The sequence below is a fragment of the Bombus vosnesenskii genome, unplaced genomic scaffold (assembly GCF_011952255.1).
Source record: "Bombus vosnesenskii isolate JDL3184/JDL3185 unplaced genomic scaffold, Bvos_JDL3184-5_v1.1 scf7180000014535, whole genome shotgun sequence".
NCBI classification, from domain to species: Eukaryota; Metazoa; Arthropoda; class Insecta; order Hymenoptera; family Apidae; genus Bombus; species Bombus vosnesenskii.
Genome location: NW_022883506.1, coordinates 1,308,633 through 1,321,587, shown reverse-complemented (window position 1 = coordinate 1,321,587; position 12,955 = coordinate 1,308,633). Strand labels below are relative to the sequence as shown.

General features: G+C 36.3%; 1 protein-coding gene across 2 annotated transcripts in view; it reads right to left on the bottom strand.

Annotated features, from left to right (window-relative positions):
- LOC117240007 (DNA-binding protein D-ETS-4) overlaps nt 1-12,955 on the bottom strand; it is a 59,295-nt gene that overhangs the window by 14,015 nt on the left and 32,325 nt on the right. Inside the window, exon 1 of one of the 2 annotated variants that reach the window (XM_033505832.1) lies at nt 5,166-5,344. The exons of the other annotated variant lie outside the window; for it this stretch is intronic. The gene's annotated coding sequence lies outside the window, so the exon portion shown is untranslated. Of the gene's footprint in view, nt 1-5,165; nt 5,345-12,955 lie in introns of those variants that run through there. 2 annotated transcript variants of the gene reach the window in all.

The following is a 12,955-nucleotide window of genomic DNA, read 5'->3' as shown; positions in this document are numbered from 1 at the left end:
CGCGAAATAAACGATTATACCCATACACGAGGCCGCGGATTTGCACGCTTACAGTGTATATACCAACGTAGAGACACAATACCATCCCTTCTCCATCTGGAACCGTGTAACATCGCGTATACCGTCATGGCTAGAGAAACGAGGATAGAGAAGAGTAGAAGGAAGAAAGAGAGGACAGCTCTAGGAGAAGAGATACGGGAAGGCCGAGCCACAAAAGAGGACCGCGTATTTCTCGACTTCTCTCTAGCCTCCCGCGAAAGGTCCCGGCAAGAAAGAGAATGTTTATCTATGCTGATGGGATCTATGGACTATGGAATCCTCGGCCGAGCTTTCCTGAATCGCCTGCGCAAAAGAATGGGTTGCTTTAACCCCTCTGCCGCACAAGCAGGACACGGAGAGATTGGTATTCCGGAAACTGATCAACTTGTTGGAATGAAATTTTAAATGTTTTCGTTGAGTTTTACTTTTGCGATGTAGATTAGAACAGGTTTATAATTAAGAGTATCCTAGACGAATGACTGATGTTTGGCACTACAATTCCTTTTTTATAACATCTTGTTTAAGAAAATTAAATCCAATGTTATTTAACAGATTTTAAATATTTACACGATCATCGATTAATTGCTGATCAATCCACGCTTCCTTGAAATCCACCGATACCTTTTGCACACGATATAAGTTCGTTACAATTAAGAAACTTAAGTCAAACGACATAAAAACAGACGGTATCGTCTGATTTTTGGTTAATTAACTGACAACATGCGTTGCGACATATACCCGTTCGAACGAAAGTCTGGTTTTTACGTGATAGGATGTTAGGTATCACAAAATCTTCTCCGTAATGACGAGTTTTTAAGATTTCCACAGTTTCCTGTTTGGCCTTTCCTAGGGACTAGAGATTGACATCACTGGCCAACGGTGCAACTGCGATCTTTCCTTTAGTACATTAAACGCGAAATTTTAGCCGAGTTACGGATCCGACCTCATCATTTTGGAGAAATCAACACCTCTTAGTTCGATTGCTCTGTTCAGAAAAACCAGCTTCGACGAGCCGCGATTTAAGTGCTCGATAGATCGATGTACGGTTTTCTCGTCGTAATTAATTTTGCTTAAAAGGCTACTTTTTGCGCGACAAACGAGTATCTCCGCGAAGAGCCACGATAAAATGTCATTTTAATGGCTCGTGCTTGGCCATGAATCGACTTGTAGCTGTGTTTTTTGCGGAACTCATTGGGGATATTAATTGGGATGGTTGAAGCGTTTGATATAATTGGGCAAAAAGAACAGAGAATATATTACTTGTCATTTTTTTGCTTCTGATAATATCTGGAAACGTAACGATTCGAAATTGATACTGTTCTTGTTAAATATGTTTATAAATCCAATTTTTATTCTTTTCATAATAAAATATTCGTTATTCTAGAGGGAAAATATTATTTTCATAGATCACGATGCTTTTCTATTGCGTCGAGATAGAAAGACGATTTTTCTAACTTAACTTAAATTTACGACTTCGTTATACTCGTATCGTATCTATGTTTCATATTACATAAGCGATACAATTTTTCGACACTTTTTCGTGATTCGTTTATATTTATAATTCGTGACAACTCTGATAAGACGGTAGTAACTCATTGATTCGCGCTGAATCATTAATTTAATAGAAAACCTAAAATTCCTGGCGTTTCGCAATCATTGCGAAATAATCAATCTTTTTATTGTCAGCTAGAAGTTCGTATTCAACTATGTTACACAATTGAAATAACAAAATGTTAAAGAAAAGACACATTATGTTGTTAATAGATAAATCTTAAAAAATTTTTCATGCGGCGCCCTAAATTTTACCCTTAAACAGCTGTTTATATTTAAACTTCCAGTCCAGCTCCAAAATAAACGTAGATAAAATGCAGATATCAAAGTCCAGTGTCGAATTTGAAGAAGATCGATAAGAAATTATCGGTTTCACGGTGATATGCACCTTCGAAGAAACAGTTTCCAGAGGATACCAGTTACCAACGTTTTATGATAACTAAGGGATTATCACAGTTGGGATTTCATAACGAACAACGTCTGAGCCAAATTAAATTTGCGCATGATCGATAATACCCGCAGTTAAAAAATCTTGACCTTCGATAGCGTTCATCGAAGGAAGTCTCTTGTCGAATTCCGTTAAACTCTCTCGGCGCGGCATTCAATTGATTTCCGTGCGAGCATTTGGATTTGTGTTCATATGTGGCGGCGAATTTATTTTGACCGGAAATCCATATCTCATGATCAGTCATTCACTTTTATTGCAAGTTTTTCGTCAAGACTTGTAATTATAAAAAGATATGACATTATACGACATTTCATTTTATTTTCACCTACCAATATAATAATAATAATATATACTTTAAACCGAGACCGAATTATATCTAAAATTCCAAGATAGGGTTCAAGGGGGGTTTTTGACCCGGCAAGAGAACAACAGCCAGGTTCAAGGACGATAATTTTATGGTTCATAGGATCATACGCCTTGGATGATCTCTAATCCATCGTGACGTAACGAAATTAGAAAGGAGAATGACGTCAGCTTTAACAATAATTCTTTTCCAACTTCTTTTTACCGTGATTTTTCGACGGCCACGGCGAAATTGTGCCTTACCAAGCTCCAATAAATCTTTTTTCTACTTTTATTCGGTCGATACGGTGGCTTGATTAGTCTGGCAATCAATTGTACGAATTGGATCGTTTTCTCAAATACGTTGTTTCTTTTTTTTTCAGAGGAATCAAAGCAATTTCTTTTGATATTATGATATCTGTTATATAATAGATAACGATCTAACGATATTTTTGGTGCTTGTTATTATGCACGTATTTTTTTCTCCAGGTGCATTTGTAATCGTTTTCATTGAAATTCTAATCGTTTCTTGGGAGACGCGCGTACATTAATCTTTCATTAATCGTTTAGTCGTTCGTAGTTGGCATTGACGGTTGTTGTCAGTCTGCGTATCCACTGTGTTATACAGTGATGAACAGAAGAAAGGAAAGATAATGCTTATATTCGAGAATGGATAACTCCATAAAAGTAGATCTGTATTCATGAAGTTTTAAGGTATGGTAAACGTTCTTGCACGAAGATAAAGAATATCTACACGCTGTTTAAAAATATTGATGGTAAAAAACCTTGTGAATGAAGAAATTTAAATATCGTATATCGAGCTTTTTGTGAAATATTTAATTGAAACAAAATATTATACGTAGTATGTAATTATCATCGTATTATATTCCCAAGATGAGGAGGTTCTGATTTATCTTACACTCGGGTTATTATAATATGTATTACTTGGTATAAAGTATCTATTGGTTTTGCAATAATCTTATTTTTTATATACTGACGTAAAAGTATAAATTACTGGCAAATTGTCTTCTCGAGTATGAAGCGATGACGATATTGTTTTATAGCTGGTGCAACATTTCCATTTAAGTAAAGTTTTTCTATTATAAATATCTGTTGAATATAAAAATTGTTCTATTTTTTATTTAAACCAGTGCAAATAATTTCAATACCATGTGTGAAACAACGAAAGATGGACGAAGGGAACCACAAGAATTCCATCGCGAGAACTTCTCACGTTGTTTTCATCGAGTTCATTCATTCGCTCATTCACGCGTATCAGTTGCAAACTCCCCACCGTCACTTTATCTTTAAACAACCAGTCAAGTGAAGTTATAAACAATTATACCTCTCGTCTGGCTACTTGCCTTGAGTCAAGCACAAAGGAAAACCAACTTCGCGCATCTTTCTCTTTCCTAAAGAAGCAGTCTCAATGAGGCAAGCTCGGATATAAATAAGTAAATGATCATTATTCGCACAATTTAATTCTTCAGCCACTAATAGGCTGGATTTGTTTAATCTATTCGAGCCTGATATTTTTAAGTTATAATTATAAAACGATTCCCGGGTTTTTAATTTTTTAACAAATCTGACTGTGAACCATTCATTTCTTAGCTTTATGTTCCATCAATGATAGGCTTATTACATTTTATCTTCGCGCGATTTTATGGCTCCGAATGTTTCTTATGGGTCAATTGGTATTAGTATCTATGCAGGATGCATATACTTCCAATTAAAAATTCTAAGTTAACAATTTTTCATGTCCAAAGTGTTTGGAATCCAATTTTTATGTGACGAGTATTTATAAATCTAGTTTATATTTATTTCACTTCCAAATGTTAAATAAAGAAGTAGTATTCGATTAGAAGGAACTAAAGCGTTAAAGTCATAAAAATCGTCTAGACCATTATGGTTCTCTCGATTATACTCATTCGATAGGAAGCCACTGTACAAGGTTACGAACAAGCAAAAAATCGGTGATCGTAACTTTTTGTCGTAATACAGTTGCAGAGACAGGGTCTCGATCGCGATCGTTTTATCGTTCGAGAATATTTATGCCAGGGATTTCCCTTGCGAATTATCGTTGCTGTGACAACACACGAGTCGATCGTAATCGTCTATTCTCGCCAATTCAGCCATGTGTGTGTCGTTTGCCGGTGTTCTGCGTAATTAATTCCAGTTACGATACATACGGATAATCGGTGTCAGCTACCCTGGTGTATGCGTAAATCATACTTCGACTGTATCACATAATTGAACATAACTCCGGAAATGTCATTTTCAGATCGTTGCCTGGCGCTTTGTCAATTGGAAGTATTATTTCTGCGGATATGGATCGAATCAATGAACGACGTAACTTATTGCGAAAGGGTTGATCACCAAATTCAAAAAATAAATAAATTTGCAACGTGTATGTACATATGATGATTATAATTAATGTTTTATAATGAAAATAAATACATATATCTAAATATGTTTCCCTATCGATGAAAACCAAGGACAATCATGTTAAAAGTACTTATATATTTTTTAATTTTGGGAGAATTTTCTTTTGAAAGAAATTTACGAACTACGGTCGAAAATGCGATAGGTACTCGGTAATGGGCGAGTCGATCGAAATTGTTTTCAACTTCCTTCGCGTGTTTCTTTTTAAATGGTAACCGCCCTCCACGTGGAAACGGCAGAGAGACGATTTCGTATTCAGGAATCCAGTTCGATACACTTCCATGAACGAACGAAACGCGCGGCAATATTAATACGCTCGAATGTCACAAGATTATACCGTTACCTGTCATGACATTCTGCGCCGATCCGCATACTTCTCGTTCAGATAATTACCATCCGAGGCGACGTGGAACGAGCCGCGAGCATAGAACTCATCGGGGCCAACTTAACGAAGCCAATCGAATCTCATTCGACACCGTTTGGTCGATCGACAATGTAGAAAAGAAGGTCCGGTCTCAATTAACCTTTGCTTTCTTTTTGTTCCTGAAACGATAGTCCATCGAATAACGGTAGAGAAGTAGTTTTTCATTTGGAACGTTTAATCTGCGAGTATATTGTTTGTAATCGCATGGCAACACGTTGATGACAATCACGACGACAGCACAGATAATTGTATAATACTTGATGCAAAAAGAAGAAAAAAGTAGAAGAACGATCGATTAATCTTCTTTCTTCGGAGCAATTATGCGTATTCTATTATGTAACGCGATTATCAGGAGTTTATCTACAGGGCAGTGATGAATTACGTGGAATTAGATGAATAGAAAACTGAATAGTCGGAATTAAAGGATTTAATTGATGTTTGTTCTTTGAGAAATGGATAACGGAAACCGACTTGCTCCGCGGTTTCAATCAGCTGGGGAATTAGATTTAATGAGAAGCAAAAATTAATAAGTTAAATCGTAATCTTCATACTGTGCTTTTGATTCGGGTTATCGAGACTTCTCTTTTCTGATAATCGGGAGAATTAACTATTTCTACCTAAACTTTGAAAGTAGAGGAGAGACATTGATGAAAAACAACGTAGCATTTTAATATAAAAACAATTATGCAATGGATATTAAACTAGTGGACAGAATTAATCAATTGCAATTGTTTAAGTAAACTTATAAATGACACGAATAACACTATCCTCGCGAATTTTTAGAACATTGTCAAATAACTTGAGAAATTTTAAAAATAATTTCAGAGTATGCTTTTCACTGAAGCTCCAAGTACTGGCGTGTATGAAATGTGATGTTAGTAGTCAGATAATTAATGGAAAATAAAGCGAACGTCAAAGAGGCTGATGTAAATCTTGCTACGAAGAAATGATAGAAAACGATGTAAATAGGAATCGTCGATTACAAAGATATTTTTCTGAAGTCACGTAACCGATGGCATGAATTATGTCTTTGAATCAAATCGATTATCTGTAGACACGGCGAGAATCAAGAAATAATGTTCCATGCGAGATTCAATTATTTTAGCCTTGACAATCGATCGTAAATTTAAATAATAATATTAAATCACGTAGTCCGTTTCTTAAAAATTCTCGCAGCATCGAAAGAAATGTTATATCATCGACATTGAGAATCCACTTCAAAAAACATTTCTTGTAATTTCTTATAAATTATACACACTGTCATATAAATATCTTTTAATTTTCTATCAATCAGAAGCACTCGTAGAACATACTTTTTTCCAATTTCACATCACTGAAATAATCGTTGAACGAAGCATATTAAGTGAATTCAATTTTCATTATACAAAAAATTTAATGAAGGTCTGCATTGTTTTAATTTGTCACGTTATAGAAATCACTGAATTTTACTCACTAGAATTTTAAGATTTGAATTATTATTTATCATAAAGGGTTGACCAGCATCGTGAATGCCACTGTTTTTCTGAAGTGCTGAACGACGAAAACACTGCTTGAAAACTGAATATTGTCTTAGAAATCTCACGTGACTACGCGGGCGGTCGAGTACCTGAAACGGACGTGAACGACCGTCGCTCTGAAACACGTGTACCATCCATGACAGTTGCGTACTATCTAAGATCATCGTCCCTCACGATCATTCTACCTCCCATTTCTCTTAGAAGGAGGAGCAACATTTTTTGCGTCTATGAACGGTCTGGTCCCCGACTTAAGTAAGGAATTGAAAAGCGATAATTCCCACATACATTTCTCTCGATTAATTTTAGAATTTCTTCGTCTCTTTTACAATTAATTTATACGGTGGTATTTTTATGGTATTGAATCAGTGAATTTCTACATTGAGTTTCGATAAGCATTTTGTAGTTTATGGATATTTTAAACAACAATATTTCTCGAGCCTGACAATAAGTCATCGATTTACATATATACATACATAAGTACGTTTATTTTCTGTTTCCGAGAAATATTTTTTCTACTTCACTTACATCTTTTCTTAGAAACGATATTTATTCCTAGATTCTATACTACAGACTATGTGATTGTTAATTTTTACAATGAATCCCTATCTATTTGAGTATCACCAGTAATATCTACCTTGAACTTAAGCGCATAATTTATGCACACAACATGACTCGAAGTTATGAACAATAGCGAAGAATAAATTCAAAATTCTTTGAAGTCGGATTTGCATAGATTTTTATATAAATTTTTCATTCATGTTCCTTCGAATTTGCAATAAATGACTATTAATATTCCAAGTTTATTTCAATTTTCATGTTAACTTCTACAATGCTCTTGCTCACCTTTCCAGGCTTTTCTAAAAGGACTAGAATACTTTGACATCAAAAAAAAAAAAAAAAAAAAAAAGAAACGCATATTTGTCTTTTATTCTTCGCAGCTATCCCTTTTCTCTTCCTCGATTACAAGGACGAAAAAATTCTTTTCCCTAGCAAGAGCTTTATGAGAATCACATAGATGTTACCTTAATTATTTTCAACTGCCCCCAGCATACCGTACGAACTCAATTATGATCGAAACCCTCGATACGTCTCGATTATCGATTCACCACAATCTATAACGTACGAACCTCGGTGACCTTACTGCAAAACCTTCGACACTTTTTAATTGTAGGTTCCTAAAACTGGTGTTCACGATACTCGTATCGAACCGCTAACTAGATCACATCAATAGGATGTGTGGCTTAATAAAATTAATCTAAAATCAAAAAACATAATACACGAGTATCTCATTTATAATTCAACCATATAATCCAACTATGCTTAACTGTTCTAATGTTATTTCCTAGAAATAAAAAATTATCTGTTTCCCAACTAAATTAACTTCAAATTTTGTTACAATACTCATAAAATACTAATATAATATTAATTCTGTTACACTAATACAGATATGCATATCATTCACAAAACTATAAACATCCACAGAACTTTGTCTCATTTCTTCTTAAAAGTTGTGTGTAGGAACCAAAATGAATAAAGATCATTCCGTATGTACAACGGATACGATAAATAAGAGCAATAAGCGAGTAGACGAGAAAAATGGAGTACAAAGGAAAGACACGGTGAAACAAGCTGGTCGACACACATAAAACAGGAATAAAGAGAAACAGGTGAAAGAGGGCTAGAGGGAAGAAACGGCCAGGAACAGAATCTGAAATCAGAGTTCTTAAGTAACTTGTACGGAGTTGCGTGTATACGAACCTCTTGAGAGGTGAAATTATGCTCGAACTGGCGCATAACGATAATGTGCATAACTTATGCGCATATAATGCGAGTATGCCGCGCGAACCATCGCATCGTAGCGTTGCACCTTCGTGGCATTGCTATATGGAATGCCGCCACGGTAAACTAACTAAAGATTCCGAATGGTAATAATGTTGACTAAACACGGTCGCGGGAACGGGTCTCCTTATTTCTGCATCTTTCTTCGCTCAAGAAGGAATCCACACCTACACATCTGGTGGCTATCAATGTTCTTTCGAACTTTGGAATATAGACGGTTTTAGTAGAGGAAATTCTTAACGGTTCGCTTTATAATTTGTATAAAAGAATTCTTCTTTTGTCAAAGTAAGGCTAATTTTATGAGTTCTAAAATGAGTAAAATTTTGGGATGAGACAGTGAGAAAATTGAAAAAACTGAATAATTTAAAGTCAGTTTAACAGACGAATGTTATTAGTTAACTTGATAAGTGCATAATTAATTTAAGATTCGATACTGAATCCATTGAAACAGGATAATGATGCGGAAAACTCGAATTTAGATTACACGTATTCGATGTAGCAGAACAAGGATCATGTCACGACCGGCATACTTCAAATCCGACGGACTGACGATAGAGATAAAGATGTGGCGGCACTCGGCGACAATGTATATCGCTGAAGTGCCTAATGAACCATCAACATCCCAACGGTCCTTCCACCGAAGGTTCTAGAAGAAAGAGCACGTGGCAACGATCGCGGACGTCTAGCAAATGCATGGACGGTGGGGATGTTGAGGGATGACAAAAGAAAGTAATCGGATCCGATCGAAAGTAAAATCATAAGAGTCAGTCTTAGAAAGTCACGCCTAGAGTTCGGAAGTAGATTGTAAAGTGTATTGATGTTAGAAAAAAATAAAGTTTTCTTTTTTTATTTTTTACCTCAAATTCCTTTTTTTATTTTGTTATTTTACGTGACAATCACATCGACAAAGTTGTGTAACAATACAAAACGAAATACCCGCCTGGTGATTGAAAAATGCGGACTAACAAGACGATATTCGCGCTAAGAACCGTAAACCCTTTCAAGTTCTCTGCATAGTTAAACGACGTAGTCGCAGACATTAAATAATCAAACGTAACTGTGAGCCTATCGCAGTTCCTTATTCTCACGCTTGTCTTTCGTCGAGTTCACCAGTGAGACTTCATTACAATGCTACTTCGCTGCATAGAACAAAATAGCAAAAAGATCATACAATTTCAAGCCGATCAAGATAGTGGGATAGAAATTCTTCCCGATATGTAAAATACATTATCGAGATATTTCTAATTTATAATATAAACAATAGCGTGGGGTAATAAAATAAACCGTTAGATAAGGCATAATAATATCTCAGAGAGTAGATATAAACGTCACTTGAAAGAAATAATTTTATATGGATATCGGTCGTATACATTATTAAAGAAGATATTCGAGATGTTCTTCAGTTTCAGAGCTATTTCACAGATAACGTGAATTCGTTTTGTTGAACAGTGTTATATCTCACGTCGTTTTACTTCTTATCTAAAGACATAACGTTTTTAATATTTAATGTTCTGCACATCTTTCGATTCATAAAGTTTCGTTGCTTGATTTTTTAGATCATATCATATATGTAGTATCGTGAGTGAGAGGCCTGGGAGTTGGCGGGTGAACCGCGTGGAATGTCGCGAGAGCCGAGGCGTTTGTTTTCGATAGGCGTTTGTTTTCGATCGCGTAGTTTTGGAAAGAGGAGGCCTACGTGATCTCGGCGACGAGCGGTTGCCAAGGGACGGGAAAAAAGGAGTCGAGAAACAGAGTTTGCGAGTGGCGTTGCCGAGAGAGTGTTGATTGCATTTTGTGAAAGTCGAGTCGTTATCTAATTATTTAGTTGCGCTGTTTTCTGTACGTTTGGTGTGAATAGTTCAGGTTGAACAACAATCGTCTTTTTCTGTCCGATTAACATCTGTATCATCCATTCCTTGTAAATATATTATATCACGATATTACATATATATTATAAACATATAGTATATAGTCTAAAAAAGGTTCTAAAACAACGATCGAATATTTCAAAGTATTCGAGTTGTCCGCGTTTCGGGAAGGATCTTTTTTATTTTACAAATTTGATCTCGTTAGAAGGGCACCTTGACCCGTAATTTGTAAATACAAGTTAGGCGGCGCGGCACGTCGAAAAATGGCGGAATCGGGAAGAAGATGAAGCGGGAAACGTGGTCGGCGAGAGAAGACAAATAATTAGGGACTTGTAATAGCGTAAATAGTAACATAATACCGCATAATGGGGGCATAACGCAGCTTCGTAATGCCGTCGGTGCATCACCATGAACAAGTTACGGCAGGTCTGGCTTTGTCCGCCATGAGCAGCCCTTAAGGCCGCGTTATTAAGCGTTTTATGGAGCTCGTCGGATCTTCGCAAGGCCCTTGTCCTAGAACGGCTACGTGGACGTTATAAATTTGACCTGTTGCCAGTACGAACATCCAGGTGTTCGTACCGGCTCAACCCGATATCGAAAACGATCCTCTCGCGTTTTTGCCATGGGAAAACGATAATATGCCTCGTTTGTATGATGATTTTGCGTTTCTATCGTTTTTATGCACGATTTACCACAGTGCTGTGATTAAAAAGAAGTTTTGAAGAAATAGAATAGATATTTTCATTTATGTTTGAATATTGGAGAATTATAAATGATATTTTAAAAGTTTACCTACGTTAAATAAGTTGTATTATTTTAATGGAAATTATTTCGCCTGTTCAAATTTAAGCTTTAGTTGTTTGAAACGATATTACAGTAATATTAAGATTGTCTGAGATTGTAGTGATACTTGGCTTGCGGAGACTTTGATGCGTGGATAGGAAAGATCGCCGCATGTATGTCCGAAAATAACATTTCCACGTGCACATATGTATCGAAACAATGAGTCATAAGACATTACAACTTTAAGAAAACTCAAACATTTACTGCACCGTATACTACCTACAAAAATAAATTATCCGAATGGAGAATACCTGGCATTAGAATTTAAGCAAACGAACTGCCTATCGCCCACCGGAATTAGGTATATATTTTCTCAAGAAACAGGATGCTGCCTGAACTTCAAAGCTCAAGAAATGATACGCTTCTTCCGTTTACATATGGAATACAATTTTAACTGTTATCCTTTACATTTAATTAATACTTTGCAAGTTAAAAAGAAAAGTTACTGTACATACAGATTTTATGATTTGAACAAGAAACGTCTTACAAAGAATAATAGAAAACTGTAAGATTTTAAAGGCACTTAAATCCTTTCAAACGAAACATGTTTCTCTTCAATATGGTTGAAGACGGTATAACGAGGAGAGTGCAACCACGCTATATGTTACAAGATTTTATAGGAACCATTGAAACTGAAACGTATTTGAAACCATATTCGAGAAACGGTATGTAAGACGCACAATAACGCACTCTCCAGCTAGTTTGTATTTAAAACTAAAAGTAGAAAAGTACTTCTCTCGAGTGATCGTAAAATCTCAAAAAAAAAAAAAAAAAAAAACAACAGAGCAAAATAATGTAGAAGCTACTCAAGATGATCGAGTACCTCGTTCCGGATAACTCGAGCATATTTGAAACAATATGTGTACATTGTCATGGAGAGAAAGAGAGAAAGAGAGAAAGAAAGACGAAAACCTAAGAAGTCAATATATTAAAATCTTATCTCGGAAAAATAGAAAAAATTTTTCAAACATTACATATAAGTTTCCACCTTTCTAGAAAATTTACATTACACTTTCTCTTAACAGGAAAATAAGTCTTTTTTCTCTGTACTCAATCTTCTACTTTTCTGGAAATTTAGCGCCTACCGTCAATCAATTTCATCAACTCTGTTACTTTCCTGGGAACTTTATTTTCTGCATTCATCGTTCGAAAGAAATGAGAAAGGACAAGATGCAAGGTGGCAGATAAATCTTGGTAAAAGACGCGTGAACAAACTAAACGGCACCAGTGCCGCTATTACTTTACGCGAATCAGCTTGAACGTAAGCTTTCTGCCGCTAAAACGCGGTTCTGCGCACGCTACCTCGACCGCATAATCGAGTCTCGTTAATAATTGCCTCATTATTGCGCACCGTTGCGCCGCATCGCTTGTAGCCGAGATATTGGCAGTGTTCGCTATTAATAACACTTAGCCGCCCACGCATCGCCATTGTTGCGAGTGGGTCCCGCGCGTTACACGTGTGCAACGCCGCGATCACGGTGCATACATTGCGATCCAGCGTCGAGGATGCACACAGCGGTCCAACAAAGGCGCGAAAAGCTCGCGTTCCGCATAATCCAACGATTCAATTCTACCGATGCTGTGCAGGGGCCTCCGATCCAGACCGTATTCATCTGCCGCGCCGCGGGCCTTTCTTTCTATT